Source organism: Neolamprologus multifasciatus, chromosome 4 (genome assembly GCF_963576455.1).
Source record: "Neolamprologus multifasciatus chromosome 4, fNeoMul1.2, whole genome shotgun sequence".
Taxonomy (NCBI): domain Eukaryota; kingdom Metazoa; phylum Chordata; class Actinopteri; order Cichliformes; family Cichlidae; genus Neolamprologus; species Neolamprologus multifasciatus.
In genome coordinates this window covers 18623836-18640512 of record NC_140442.1, presented here as the reverse complement: position 1 = coordinate 18640512, position 16677 = coordinate 18623836, and the positions used below count along the sequence as shown (strand labels likewise).

The window sequence follows — 16677 nt, the reverse complement described above, 5'->3', positions numbered from 1 at the left end:
AATATTAACAATGAAATGAAAACAAAAAGTGACATGAATTAACACTCATTGCTCACTTCTTCCTTAACACACAACTCCCAAGTATATGCATTTGATTAAGTTTAACACACAGCTGTGGGTGATTTATTCTTACTCCCAGTTATTAACAAATTCACACGTTGGAAGACTTTGTCGCAGTATTTTGTAAACCACAGGTTTTGTCCCTCTCAAGCTGCACTGTTAAAAAAAAACATCTTAAAAAAACAGTAATATTCCGGCAGCTGGGGCGCCAAAATACTACCGTAAAATAACAGAAAATAACTTTCTCATAAAAATACAGTTATTTTCAGTAATGAAAATAGAGTTTATTGCGCTAATTTTACATGGGATTTTGCCTTTTCCAAGTGCTTTTAGACATTAAATTGGGAACATTTTAATGTGAGTAAACAATGAAATTACCTATAAGCAAGGTCAATGAATGTGGCAATATGAATAATAATGCTTAAATTTACAGAAATATATAGTTAACAGTTGGGTTAAATAACATTATTTGAAGTAAAAAAGTTGTATATTCAGTTATATTTGACGTAATACTACATTATACAGCACAAAATAATTTGATTTATCTATTAAAACATGTCAAAAAACTAGATATTGGCTTTAAAATTACAATTACAAAGTGTAATTTAATTTCCTGAATATTTACTGGACTTTCAGTTTGAATTAAGTGTGCTCCATGTAAGATTGTTGGTTTTATCTGTAACAAAACATCCAAAGAACCCTTATTAAACAAAACCCCTGATTATAATTACATCAAGATTATGTTCATTCTTGATCATATGTTGTGTATGAGCAGTTTTTACATGTTTATTTTACTTATAAGACATGAGACATGGTTTCAATCATTAACATGGATTTTATTGACAAAAAGATAACCCATAACAAAGGCACATAGAAAAAAAAATCCATTCAAATGCACATTTGAGCACAAAAGAAGGGGACACTGCCACCTCAAATGTTCATCTGCCTCACCACATCTGGAATAACAAAAAGGGGAATATTTGAGGCACATAACCTGCAGGTTTAGAAGTAGCTCTAGCTTTCTGAAAGTCTCACATTTAGGGCTGCTGCTGGCCATTTGCGTTCCCTTGGAGAAATTTGCAAAGTAATCATATGCAAAGAACAACTAGAGTAAAACAAAAGCCTCATTGTTATGCTGATTATACTTAACTGACAAGTTAAGTCAGTCTATTACAGACCTTCCCAAAGTGTGGGGCCCGCCCCCATTGCAGGGGGGGCGCGGCATGAAAAGGGAAAAAAAAACAAAAAAACAAAAACAAAAAAACAACACTGCTAGCACGGGGCGCCCACACAAACGCAAAGCAGGAGATGAAGCATCGCTGAATATGTTTCCAAACCAACTTCATCCTAAGCCAAAGACTAGAAAATATGGTGAAGCATATCTTCCCTTTGGTTTCACCTGCACAAGTGCCAAGGTAGGTCTCCCCTGCAAAATTGGTTTTCCCTTCGTCTGGAGCACCGCTGGGCTCTTCAAATCACGGACAAACAGTATCCCACATTTGTGATTTTTAGTTCACAAACACTTGTTGTAATAACTAACTACTCCTGACATTTTGGAGATGTTAGCTCTTTATACAGTAAAGTTACAGTGGGATACAAATAATATCAGGCTGATCCTGCCACGATTTGTTCCCCCTGTCTAAATCACAGACAAACAGTATCCCACAGCTGTTTATGTTTTTAAACCCATTTTGCACAGAGAGGCATTTTTTTTGAAAAATGTATTTTCAGCCTATATTTCACTTTTCCTGTATCAAGCGGGCCACCCATGCTGTTGACATTGACCATGAACCAGAGACCAGTGCTACTGAACAGCAGATTATGTTATCCTCAGGATAAAAATAATAACTTTTTATGTTCTCCACTCATAGTCCGCAATTTTGGTGATCAATGTCAGAACGTTTGGACTGACAGCAAGGTTTTTCTTAGACGTGTTCCGCTCCACTTTGGGTTTATCTTAAGGCATCTGTTGAATGACAAACAACAACTTCATTAAGAAACTGAGGACTGGACTATATGTTTTTTACATTTGCAATAAATCTAAGTGTAGATTGAGCTTGCTTTTGAGTGCGTGTTTGGACATACAGGTCATTGTGGAACAGAGAGGTGATGCAAAGATGTTTGGTTAACCTTTGAGTCTATTGCAAATGCTGTTTCAGGGTAGTGAAACATCTGTGAACATCTACTACTCAAAGGTCTCTTTCTATAACTTGACATGAGCATGAATCAAGGATATTTCAGAGACAGCCAATTGAAAGGCAAATATTAATTATTTGTTGATTTATCAATCTAAAAATAATCTCAACACTCAAGCATTGCTCAGTCTTATGCGTTTTAGCTGCAAATGAAAGGAGATCTGATGATTTGATTTGGATTGCATAACTTTACTTCACTGTATCATCATTCTTATGTCTCAATGCATAAAATTGACTGGTGCCGCCTTACCGTTGCAAGAATTCCAAGGGTGCTGCCTGGCCTACTGGATAAGAAATGTTGATGCAGTAGTAAGAGCCAAACATCAGGATAAGTGCGCCGCTTTAGATAGTGATATGGCCATTCACAATGGCCTGGTCCACAGATAACATGAAGTCCTCGGTTTCCTGTTGTGTACATGAACAAGAGACAAGGGGACAAAAAACAAGTCCACACATGACTCAAACAAGTAACTGCAATGTTACAACTGATGTATATCAGTTACATACACTGGCATGCAGTTTGGGGCCCCCAGTCAACTGCAAGGTGTCCAAACTTTTGCTGTGGGCACTTTCCTTTTCTGTTTTAAAAAAAAAAAAATATGAAAATGATTTTATTTAAAATTAAATGCCATCTGTAACTTTATGCCATTTGGAAATTATTTCATCTTCCACTTGCTTAACTGTTCATATGAACTAAAATTTTGACCATGGGTCAAAAGCACCACAACATTAAAGCACCACAACTGCGACAGGCGTAATCTTTTGACATCTTTAAATGCAGCACAACACTAACCTTTACAGCTTACTGAATAAATTTGAGAACTCATGCAACTAATCTGCAGAGGAAGAAAAAAAACCTTATAAATCATGAAACCTGCCAAAATCCAAATACATGTCTGTGTAACGATGTAAAAGAATGAATATGGTTTTGTTGTTGTTAAATTCCTGTTAAACTTGGGATCGCAACCATGGGCTTATTTTGAAACTTTTATTCTGAAAACCCACAGCGGAAGTCTGCTACTGGTAAACGGGTTTTCCCTAAGCTTATCCGTTAGTAGCAATGAAGCTTTTGTTGTGGTAAGTTCTTCCTCAGTCCGCCCTGACTGAACATGAGTTTAAAACATATTTGAAAATCCTCATTGAGGTTAACATGACAGTACATTAACAGCATGAACTGCCCATACAGTAGCATCTGAGTAGATTTCAGTTTTATGATCTTGTTTTGCAATTAATGGGTTAGACAGTAGGAAAAATGGACACGCGGAGCTAGCGGCTAACAGCTAGAGGAGACTGTAGCGTCTAATAATTTGAAACTTCTCTTGATAGTTTGGGCGGAATCCTGTTGCTGGAAACCCATGGTTATTCATGTCCCATGTTATTGCAGGTATGTGTATTTTGAAACATGTATTTGGTTGAGCTGCAGGCTAATTCTGTTTAAGAAATACTGCTTATTAAGTTTTGCCCAGTAGATGGCAGCATTGTGCCATTTACTATTGTACATGAAAGGAAATTTTGGCTTTGGTCTGGAAGTTTATTTATATTCACATGAATGTGCATTTAAGTGAATTAATTTCTCTTTTTTTTACCTAAACCACAATGCAGTAATATTTTTATTTCATTTTCCGTAATAAGTTTTGTTGCCATTTTATTTTTCAATCAATATTTGTTTTTTATTTATTTTAAGAAAACTGAGAGTTCCACTATACCATCATTTGTTTATCAGTTAGCAGCAATGAAGCTTTTGCTGTGTTTGGGTGGAATCCTGTTGCTGGAAACCCATGGTTAATCATGTCCCATGTTATTGCAGAAACCCACAAAAGGGGAATAAACCACGCCTGAGCTCTACCCATCTCAAGAGTTTTACTCATACAGCACCGGACATAGAGACTGAGGGGGGGTTACATCTGCAATGTACGTTTATAGTCAAATAATTCACCTCAGCTGCTTTAGTCTACTTCATCTCCACAAAATAAAAGAAAATACTTGGCGTATCCTTTACATGTCCATTACATTTTACAGGGCTAAGCTAGCACAGTGGGCTACTTCTATTTCCCTCACTTTATCATGCAGCTCATCTTGGTGCGCATGAGCTCTCTACAGGAGTGCAGGTGTGTTGCTAGAGTGGAACAGCTCGCTATTAGGTCTTAAGTTGCATACTTAATTTCACATTGAGACAAATGCATCAGTGGCAGCTGTCGTCGCGGACCCCCTAACGGGTATTAGCAGTGTAGAAACTATCCGCGTTGCAACTGCTGTGTTTACACGGTCACAGAAAGCTGGCAGCTAACAAATTAGCAAACAACAACTCTGCTAGCCAGCAAGCTAGCGGCTGGTCTAACTACACCTTATACTGACAGACGACGTGCTTCGCCTTCATAGCTAGGGATTCCATGCCTTTTACCGTCTCAGTAAACTACGAGCCATAGTGGTCAAGCAATGGCAAGTTAATTCTACTAAGCTGAGTTTGATATACTTGCCTTGCAGCACTGCATGGATGATCTTTCACCAACCTCTCTCTTCCACCGCGGTTTCCACAGCCATATGCGCGACCTTGTGGTTGTTAGTTCAAATTCCTCATGTTGTTATGTGTCCCAACATCCAATGGCATGTCACATTGTTTTAATGACCGCACCCTCTCACCCCAGGTGCAGAGGCCTATTTCTGTTCAGGAATGTTGTGAATACTTTGAGATTTATATTAATTGCAATTCCTACCTCTACATTTATTTTTTAAAATATATCATTAGCACAGTGTGGCCGTGCAATGTTTTATATGTTTTTTTAGTGTTTATTCCTATTAATTATATTTTCACTTTTTACCTCTGAATTATTGAAACACAGCTAGATGACATTTTCAGCAAAATTATCATTCAAATACTCCTTTAATTATTAATTGTTCTCATTGATTTTTAGATCATTTTATATATTTTTCCATAGTTTTACATTTGAATTTAACAGTTCAATCTTTCAAATAACGGACAAATATTTGTGAAAGTATGATACATTTGTGAATGTATTTTAAAAATCTAACTATCCATATGTACAGAAAAAATATATATTTAAAAAACAAGAAAATTATGTTTTATTACATTTACAGTGATTTTATGTTATTTTACATTTGACATGTAAAATCACATTCTATTTATGTAAATTTAATGATATTGTAGAAAAACAGTACAAAACTGTAAAATACAAAGTAAAATATTTTGATATTATGTTATTTTTTACAGTGTATAGAAAACCTTTCCTCCATCCTCTGGAAACATACACAAAGACTACAGAGCCTATACGGAGCCTAGCAGTATAAAATGAGTTTAAGTTTGATGATGAAAAGACGTTCACAGGGCTATAAAAAGGCTTTTCACAGAGGTCCTCTCATCCGAGAAGCTTTTCCTCTGAGAAGAAACTTCTCAGATGGGAAGTGAAACATCTTCAAGCAACTTAAAGAAGTCCAGACACTTTTTGTTTCCAAGCTCCTTAGACAACAGAGAAAACCCCAACAATCATATTAACATTAACATTGGAGAGAAAGCAATGAGATTGAAAGTGGACGTGATGTAAAACATAGATTAGCCACCAAACACCCCAGAAGCTAACAGATATGTGATTACAGATTTCTTAAAAATTCCCCACTCGCCCTGCGGGCTGTCTTTATCTTTCAAGTCCGGGTCCTCCACTAGAGCCCTGGGAGCTTGTGCAGTATCTTTCCTGGTCCTAGGACTGCACACTTCTGGTCAAAGATCTCAGATGTCACTCACCAGTTAGAAGTTTACTGCTTTAAGTGCAGGGACCACTGTTGCCTTCACCCTCCACATCTCCCTGAGCTCTTCTCTCAGCCCTTGGTACATTATTTTTTAATCTTCCCGTGTTCAATCCTTGTACAGCTTGGGTATGTCTGGTATGGTAGACATAGGTGACACCTGAGCTGGCTTCAGTCTTATATTTTCACATATACACTGCTCAAAAAATTGTTGGAACAAAGTCACAAAGTGCTGTACACAAAAAGAGTAAAATAAATAATAACATTAAGTTAAGCAGAAGGGGGTGTTAATCAGTTTCAGCTGCTTTGGAGTTAATGAAATTAAAAACAGGTGGAGCAAAGGGCAAACATGAGACAACCAGCAAAACATGAATGGTTTTACAGGTGGAGAACACCCATCCTTTCCCTCCTCATCTTTTCTGATTGTTTTTTTTTTTCTACTAGTTTTGCATTTGGCTATGATCAGTGTTATTATTGGTAGCAATTACTGGTGAGGCAATAGAGATTGAAAATGTGACGTCATTCATGGGTAAAACCGCAAAGGATTCTGGGAACGAGTGGCAAGCGGTACTAGCACACGCAGGCTTTCAATTTAAATCAGTTACACAGCGATAAAAAGAAACAAAAAATGGCAAGAAGCTGTTGTATTATTAACTGCAATAGCCGGTCGCATGACAGCCACGGGAAGCCAACGGGTAAAGAGATCGGTTGTTATCGGATTACGTTGTTGAAGAGAAATTGTTCAAGCCATGTTTCCGAAGTAACAAAGAGCCGATGGATGGCCTGGATTGCAGCCATTTGAAAACCAAATATAACATCCCAGAACACTCCAGCTCACAGGTTAGTCTGCTCCAAGCATTTCCACAAAGGTAAGTGTTTTGTAGTAGTTAATATGTCATTTTTCATGACATAATTGGTGATATACGTTACAAGCAAGTCTGGTGCTGAACACAAATTGTCGCGCTATGCTCCTTTGTTTATTGTGCATAAATAGTGAATTGTCCTGACAGAATATTGTGTTTCGCTTCTGTTATTACCATGGTACATTGACAAAAACATATACTTTTATTCACAGGATAAAACTGTTTTTTTGTATCACTAATTGTCCAATACAATTACAGCATACAATATTATTGTCACTGCTACATTTCTGTAATGCGTACCAGAAATTATTTCCACTACTAATTAATTACCGTTGAGCTCAAAGGTCCTATTAATAAACGGTCAACGAATGTGTATTTATGAAGACGATTTGTGAGACTGGTAAACTTACCCTTGTTCGTGCGATGGTCTTTCGTTCTACACGGTGCATTTCAAGGTCCTGTACCCACCCGTCGGTAAACTGTACCTGGGCTTGTTGCAGTGACCTGAAGTTACTAAAAACTTCATGAGTGTATGCACTCACTCCAAGAACCGTATAATTATAAATATGAGCGTGGTGAAAGTTGGGCAGCACGCTAATGTCTTTTGTCCACTCTGTGTGCTCATAAGGGTCTAACCCTTTCACTCCACTCGTATCTTTTCTTTGCCTTTTCATCAAGTCTGTCTTTGTATGGACCGGCATTGTTCTCCTTCGTATTGTACATACCTTTTTTGGGGGGCAAAGTCAGACTTACAGTCAAACAGGGCTGCCACAAAGGATTATTTTGATAGTCGACTAGTCACCGATTATTTTTGCGATTAGTCGACTAATCAGATCATGCATCCATTGGACGTCAAACATACAGCTTATTGCACCAGCATGCATCTGCTCTTATATAACTATCATTAGCTTACAGCTTTAAGTGTTTAAGGTATGTGCTAACTAAAAATAAAGACGATGATAGTTTATTAAATTTTAATGAAATTTACCGATTGTTTCGGTGAAGTTTAATAAACTCATTGCTATCTAAAATATAACGGGACACCGGAGTATATTCTCGAGCATCTCACACTTCTGATAATCAGTTGTCTGCTTGACGTTTATTCAGCTGTGTAAAAACTATAACTTTAATCTCAGCCAAACCGATTTACTCAGGAACAAATAAAATACAAAAAAAGGCCAAAAAAATAACATTTTTAAGTTATCTAAGTGACTTATATATCATGTTTAACCTGAGTAGCGAAAGACGACGGTGGGTTTGAAAATGATTTGCCGGGAGTCCGGTGTTCTTACGGGCTCTAGTGAGCCTTGCCCCCGGCTAGCTATCGAGCTAGTGGGTAACAGACGTCTCTGAAAACGTCAGAGCGCTTTTGAAAATATGTGGTGTCTTGATAAACTGAGCAGATATTTGAGGTTTACACAGTTACACTCTCGCCTGAAAATATGTTAAACGTTTATTTTGTGACCCAGAAAGAATAATAAGAGTAATTTTAAAACTAACTAGCTGCCGCCATTGTTGGAAACTGAGCTGGGCTGCACTATGAATTCTGGGACACAGCTTCTTCTTCTTCGGGGTTTAACGGCAGCTAGCATCCTTGTACATGCAGTGCTGCCATCTTCTGTTTCAGTCCGTTATTACACTCTTAAATCCTACTACTTATTCCTGCGTCTTTTGTGATCTTACAAAGCTTCAAACGACGCATCGACTATTAAATCAGTCGTCGACGATTTTGATAGTCGACGTAATCGTGACTAGTCGACTAATCGTGGAAGCCCTACAGTCAGACTTACTCACTGTAAACATGACTTACTGCAGGGCTCGCAAAATCGCTAGCCCGACGTCCCGGGGCTAGCGATTTCTCCAGTCGGGCTACCAAAATCTAACTCAGCCCTGCCCGTCGGGCTATCATAGGAAGGAAAATATATGTCTATGCTTTTGCATTCTTTCGCCAATGTAGCTGAGTAATTATGTCATTGGCATCGATGAGCCACTGTCAATATGTGACATATTGAAATCGCATTTGAATTTGCGCTTGTGTTTTGCTTTCACTTTCATTTTGCGATTGCGCGAAAGGTGTGTAGAGAGCAGCAGCACTGATTGGTGAGTGACGATTAATTGCGCACCAATTCCTCTGACATCGTCTTATCACTCATTAGCTTACTATTCAAACGCGACAAGTGAAATCTCTCGCAGCAAGCTTAAACATGTGATCGGTTGAGTGTGCAAATGTTCGCTGACCGTTATGTAAGTATGTGTGTAAAAGCAGCAGGATTTACGCTGGTATTTTAGTTCTGCTCAGCCAAATAAGACAGGTCAGGGTGAAGAAGGGGCAGCCAAAGAAAAGCCTACGACAAAACGGAAAAGTTTTTGTGGTAGGACAAATCAGACTATGAGGCAAAAAGAAAGCGCAACGTTTTGGTTTCATGGACAAAAGAATTTCTGTGGCTGGAATATGACGAGCTAAATAACATGATGTTCTGCCAGGTGTGTTGTGAATTTGATTTGATTTCTGAGTCGACAAGCGCCTTTGTTACTGGAACTAGTAATTTTAAGAAAGACCCCATCAGAACCCATGAGAAATGCAAGAAATGCATTATTGCCCAGTCTGCAGTATCTTTCCCAGAACAAACAGCAATTGCAAAAAAATACTAAAAATAAACCAAGCACAACAAGAACTCCTGAAAAAGCTGTTTAGAACAGCGTGCTATATTGCAAAGAGTGAACTACCACTGGCCAAATTTAGCAGTCTTTGCAAACTTCAAAAAGCAAATAGCCTAGATCTTGGTTCCACTTACTTCTTACCCGTGACTTCAGTGGAAATTTCAGATTCAGGATCTGACACAGACTGATTCATGTTCTACACAGTTCTTACAAGTTCATAGAAATTTCTGTTCAATTTGAACCAAGTATTTGAGTTGATGATTGTAATTTTTATACAGTTGTTGTGATTTGTATTTTAACAATTTTTTTGATTAATTTTTGTTTCCATTACAATATTATACTTTAATGTATAATATTGTAATGGAAACAAAACATAAAAAATTTGCTTTCTTTTTTATTCGGGCTACTTAAATTTATTTTGGGCTACCAAAAACCGAAGAATGCCTGCCCGAAGGGCTACCAGAGATTTTGAAATTTTGCGAGCCTTGTACTGTCAGGGGTTGTGTGTGGAGGCGTGGAAGAGATGACCCAAACGCAGGACTCGCGGTGCAGAAATGATGAGGATTTATTGGAGCGGGTGAATGAACAAAGCAGGAACGGCAGAACTGACTAGCTGACTGAAAGACTGAGTGGCTGGCTGAATAACTGAGCACTAACGGGAACGACAACATAACATCAATGACACAACAGTGAACGAGTAGAAACAGAAGACTTAAATACACAGACTGATGAGGATGATAATGAGAGACTGGTGAGTACACAGCTGAACATAATCTGGCTAATGACACGAGACGAGCTGACACAGGAAAAGCAGGAAGTGAGAACATGGAAGTGGCAAAATAAACTGAACATGAACAAAACTGAAAGCACTGGGTCAACGACCCAGGAACCCTGACACTTACTTAAAGAAAAGAAAGAAAAAGAAAGAAAAGGCTGGGAGAATGTCATGATGATGAGGCATTAAATATTAAATATTGCTCACTATCTGTCCTGAATCATGACAACATGGGCCATGAAGCCACTGAAGATATTACTATTATCTTTATGGTAAGAACTTTGGTCACTTCATACTAGCTTGCTTTAAAAATCTCTAAATCAGAATGTTCCTAATAATAAAAATCTAATTTCCTGACCTGGACCTGGCTGGCAAAATGGACTTGTGTTTGGCAAAAAACATGATTAATCAAATTATAAATGAACATTGATTTGACCTTTTGCTTTTTACAGTTTTTATTAATTTAATGATATTAAGTCTGATTTACAATCAACTCAGTTTCCAATATAGGTGTCTCTAGATTCAAGTACAGGAGACAGTGTTTGTTTCGTTTTGTTTTATATCATTTAATAATTTTTTTGTAATATGGTTTGTCACTGAGATATACATTCGGGCAAAAATCTAAGGAAAATACAATCTTTAGCATAGCTCATTAACATTTTCTATCAAATGTTGATAATAAAACTGATATTTAAATTTCAGCTTTTGTAATTGTGTAGAATAATTATGTAGCCCTATATTTTATATAGTAAATGCAATATTTTCTGTATGTAAACTACTAATTAGGAGAGAACACTTAAATTAATGTTTTATTTGAACACGTTTCAGAATAGTGAATGCAAATATTTATCTGAAGACAACCAAACTAGACAGACCACAACTTTTTAGTATTAATTTAACTCATAGGTAACATGTTGTCATGGGTCCTTAGGGACTAGTAAAGCGCTATACAAATACAGGCCATTTACCATTACTTCTCCTGTCATTAATGATTCCTGGAGACTATGACAGTGTGATGTCTGTGATGCCGTGCGGACACATCTGCACGGCATCCGCGATCATGCCCGGCTGTTAAAACACGGGGACTCATGGGTTGGTGGTAGTGATGGGATTTCCGGCTCATTTTAGAGAACCGGCTCTTTTGGCTCAACTCACTAAAAAGAGCCGACTCCTTCAGCTCCCAACAGGCTCTTCAGGTTATTTTGTTGCTTTAATTTATTTATTATTAACAACAATATAAAATTATACACAAAAGGAATAGTAAAAAAAAAAGTGGTTTTATTTATATATGTTTATTAGGGCTGCCACAAACGATTATTTTGATAGTCGACTAGTCACCGATTATTTTTGCGATTAGTCGACTAATCAGATCATGCATCCATTGGATGTAAAACTATCAGCAGCATCTGCTCTTATATAACTATCATTAGCTTACAGCTTTAAGTGTTTCAGGTATGTGCTAACTAAAAATAAAGACAAGATGATAGTTTATTAAATTTTAATGAAATTTGCAGATTGTTTCGGTGAAGTTTAATAAACTCATTGCTATCTAAAATATAACCGGAGTATATTCTCGAGCATCTCACACTTCTGATAATCAGTTGTCTACTTGACTTTTATTCAGCTGTGTAAAAACTATAACTTTAATCTCAGCCAAACCGATTTACTCAGGAACAAATAAAATACTGAAAAAAGCCAAACAATAACATTTTAAGTTATCTAAGTGACTCATATATCATGTTTAACCTGAGTAGCGAAAGACGACGGTGGGTTTGAAAACGATTTGCCGGGAGTCTGGTGTTCTCATCAGCTCTAGTGAGCCTTGCCCCCGGCTAGCTATCGAGCTAGTGGGTAACAGACGTCTCCAAAAACGTCGGACCACTTTTGAAAATATGTGGTGTCTTGATAAACTGAGCAGATATTTGAGGTTTACACAGTTACATTCTCGCCTGAAAATATGTTCAACGTTTATTTTGCGACCCAAAAAGAATAATAAGAGTAATATTAAAACTAACTAGCTGCTTCCATTGTTGACAACTGTTCTGGGCCGCGCTATGAATTATGGGACACAGCTTCTTCTTCGGGGTTTAACGGCAGCTGGCATCCTTGTACATGCAGTGCTGCCATCTTCTGTTTCAGTCCGTTATTACACTCTTAAATCCTACTACTTATTCCTGCGTCTTTTGTGATCTTACAAAGCTTCAAACGACGCATCGACTATTAAATTAATCGTCGACGATTTTGATAGTCGACATAATCGTGACTAGTCGACTACTCGTGGCAGCCCTAATGTTTATACATAAATATATACGGTGGCCACTAGAGACAAAGCACGTACAAACTCCAAAACACATTTCTAGCGTTAACTGAACTTCAAAAACAGAGCTACCTAGATCACTTAAATTACACAATTGAAAGCATATGTGTATTGTTTGTGTATTTATACACAAGCACTCATATATATTCAAATAATTTAAAAAAAATGTTCATTTACCTGTTACTACCACACACCAAATCCGGTCGTTGGTACTTCCTGGCTTGTGTAGCCACTAGGTAACAAAAGCTCAACGCTGCCCCTAGCACCCTGGAGCACTTCTGTTGTGTTTTGGAGTTTTTACGTGTTCTGGGGTTTGTATGTGCTTTGTCTCTAGGGGCCACCGTAAATATACTTTTATTTATTCACTCCACTTAAAATGTAATAAATAAATCATATAATACAAAAACCAACTATTTACATTTCAACATTTAACTATTTACATTTTAAGCTTTTTCCTTTTAACCCTTTAAAACCGGTCGGAGCGGGCACGCTCTGTTTTGCGTAACTATTTTTAAATCCCGGTAGCTCTGCAACCACGTGAGCTAGAGCAATAATTTTTTTTGCATATGAAACCTGAGGAGTTGTACTTACATCTTATGCCATCAGCTTGTCCTCGGTCACAGTTTCCTTCCACATATAGCTTTGCAAAAACTGCATAAAAAGCACTTGCAGCAACAAAAACATAATATTCCAGAAACACGCTTTGCCGATCCGATCAGCTGTTCATAACACTTCCTACGTCCATCAGCACAAACTATCGCATGTCCGCCATGACCTGCCCGAAACCGGAAGTGACGTCATTTTCGCGGAAATGTAGTTTTTTACCGTCCGGGCCTCAACGAGCCTATACTGGTGTTTTTAAAAGTTATGTGGGACTTTATGACTTTCTGTGTCGTTTCTGGGATGCTTAGGACTCATATTGCACTGCTGGAAATAGTTTATTTTGATGCATATGCTGCTTTTTTGCAAATTTGCAGTATAATATTTATTTTCGTTCTTCCTGCAGTGTATAAAAATTGGTGTATTTCAAAAATAAAACTATGAAGACACTCAAAATAAATTTCCTGTGGTGGGAAACTATTTTGTGCAACTTTTTTGTATTTACAGTTTTGAGGGATAAGCCTCTTAAATTTCTCTAACTAGAAATATATGTTAAAAAAAACAAAAATGATTTTCAATTTTTTTGTAGTTTATTGCACTTTTTTGCAATTTATGTAATTACTATGCACTTAATGCATACATATTATTAAAATTTAGGCTTCAATGGTTGTATTGATGTATAGCAACTTGAAATGCTCCGAAAAATGGCACTACAGCATGTAAAAATATAATATAAGCTCTGGCGGACTTGGTTCTATGGTAGGTCTTAAAGGGTTAAACAAATTTAAAGTAAAACAACACAAAACACTGCAAACCACAACACAATTAAATATAAATTAAAATATGAAAACAAAAACAACATGAATATTCTCTGTCATATGGGCCTGCATGAATAAACTTTCTGAATCCTTTATGATCCGCAACTGAAAATAGTTGTGGATGATTACTATACCTTTCTAATGTGACGTTGTTGTCCCTGGCTCTCTCTCGTTCCCTCCACTCTGTTCCTGTGCTACTGCGAGTGTAACTACCGCCCCTCTCCCCAGCGCGAGCACAAGGCTCGAGTGCGGAGTGAAGCAGAAAAAAAGTGCGAGAGAGAGGGTGAGAGAAAGAGAGAAAAGAAAACCACAGCTCCCAATAAGGAGCCGGCTCGCATCGTTCATTTCAAAGACTTGGCTCTATGAGCCGTTTCGTTTGCGACCGACACATCACTAGTTGGTGGGTTGTTGTGGTGGTGTGATGTGCGGCTGGCACCTTGGGAGCTGCAGCCAGTGTAAATAAATGGCTCAAAACACGGATCTGTGGTCCCGCTGTGCCTTATTCACGCCACAGACAGTTCTACATTTTCTGTACTTATAAATTACTTAGGTTTATGTTTGGCTTTTCTTATCACTCTGGTTTTCTTCCAGGAGATTGCAGTCAGACTCTGAGTCTGAACCAATGCTAAAAAGGCCTGGACAAGCCCACAAACTGACCTGGACATATTGAGGCTGGTTCTGTCGGTACAGCTGGATCCAAAAAGCTGAAGAAGAAGCACAGAAGTGAGTTGCCTTCATTTCTGTCCAAAGCAGAAGACGTAAATACTATTTCACATCCATCCAGATTCACTTCACCGCCTACAGAGACAATAACCAGATATATCTGCACGTAAACAGGCTGACTCTAGCTCTACAGTGACACAGAAAGCCACAGAGCTGCACAGAAAGCACAGCAGATGTCGCTGTTATCACTGATAGTAAGAATCCACATTGTATTACTTGTTTTAAAAAACTGTACATGGAATATATAATATAGGTATTTTTTAGTATTTTCTAAATATATTTAAGAAATACTCAAATTAAATGAAATTAAAAATTAGAAATATACTTTAATAATATATAAGTGAGGTGTTCATTTGGTATACAGTCAGAATTAACAAATACATAGAGTAAAGATTATAATTTTAAAGTCATTTTACAATTTTTCAAATGACAGAATATACATTTCATTCTTCCCTCTAATGCCAGTATAGGTTCCCTTACAATACAGGGTTTTTGTATTATTGTTTGTCACTGTGATACACTGGCTGGGGGGCACTGTGATGTATAACCATACAAAAACATAAAGAAATACTGTACCTCATCCAATTTTATGATGTGTCTAACTGATTGAATATTTAAGTTAATAAACAGTTTAAGGTCATTAGAGTTGATATCTATTTTGGTTGTGATTCAGCAATTTGATTATATCATCTAATTGGTTTGTGGGACTGGAGCAGCACTTTCAAAGAAAAAGTGAATGAACACTATTCATGTAAAACTATATTTTTGTATTCTCCAAAAGTTGATTCTGTTCAGAGAGAGATCGATCGATCGATCGATCGATCGATAGATAGATAGATAGATATGTATATACTATTTTACTTTCAACAACAGTTCCCTGGATAATTCAGTGAAGACATTTGGCACCTTAAAATTTAAAGAGAGCATGTCCTGAGTTCTGAATGTAATAAACATAGAAAGCCTTTCAAGATGTTGCTCTGTCATTTCTCAAAGGAACAACACTTGAAATCAAAGTACCAAAAATGTTTTCAGTTAAATTCTTGAGAAAGCTAACTATATTAATATTACTATGTATGGGGAAAAAAATAGGATTAGAAAGTCTATATTTTATCAGACCTTACTGTGAAAACAAAACAACAGGCCCCACAATAATTAGGTTTATTGGATGTGTATGCCTGTTGCACTGTAGCATGACTTGTATAGTGTTAAAGTGCATGACAAGGGCCAGAATTACAAAATCCTTTGAAGAACCGCTTTTCATTAGCTCAATTACAAATGTTGGAAATTAAGTACCTTAAGAAATTGTATAATAGACTGCAAAAGACATGTGCATATAGCCTTTCCTGGCTAAGTAGCTAATTAACTTATATTCCTCATTTAAAAATTCTGTTTATACAATGAATAACACTTGTAATTATATAAACAAAAAAGTATTATCTAAGTTTAAAAAAAACTTAATATGTAATATAATCTAATATACAATAATTTAATCTGCAAGTTCAACCAAAAGGTTTATGTAAAGATAGGGTGTAGGGTGGAGTTTTTGTGTAGGATTTCATCACAGTGGAGTATTACAACCACAGTGATTCATCCTGTGACCAAAAGCTCCTGTCATTGAGTCATTTAATATGAGGATATTCTAAATTTCAACAAAAAATATTTGCATTATTTCTGATTATCAAACTTGCACACATCCACTGTTTCACTAACATGAATCACAATGGTATAAACGAAAGTGTTACTGACTACATACAGTAAGAGCACTAGTTAAGAGCAACTGCAAAATTTAGAAAAATGATTACTTTGGACAAAAAAGACCACTCATTTGTCCCTTTTTGTTTAAAACCTTTATTTGAACATTTACTTCCAAACTATACACACAGTTTTATGGTTAAATGCCTGATCA

General features: G+C 37.0%; 1 protein-coding gene and 1 long non-coding RNA gene across 8 annotated transcripts in view; one reads left to right on the top strand and one right to left on the bottom strand.

Annotated features, from left to right (window-relative positions):
- The window catches only part of LOC146520260 (uncharacterized), a 160044-nt gene that overhangs the window by 86702 nt on the left and 56665 nt on the right, over positions 1-16677 (top strand). The window lies entirely within an intron of this gene.
- LOC146520263 (uncharacterized) lies at positions 608-5206 on the bottom strand. Its single transcript, XR_014873819.1, has 3 exons — positions 2763-5206; positions 2506-2660; positions 608-2026 (listed from the first exon to the last, which is right to left on the bottom strand). It is a non-coding gene; the product is annotated as an uncharacterized LOC146520263 (long non-coding RNA).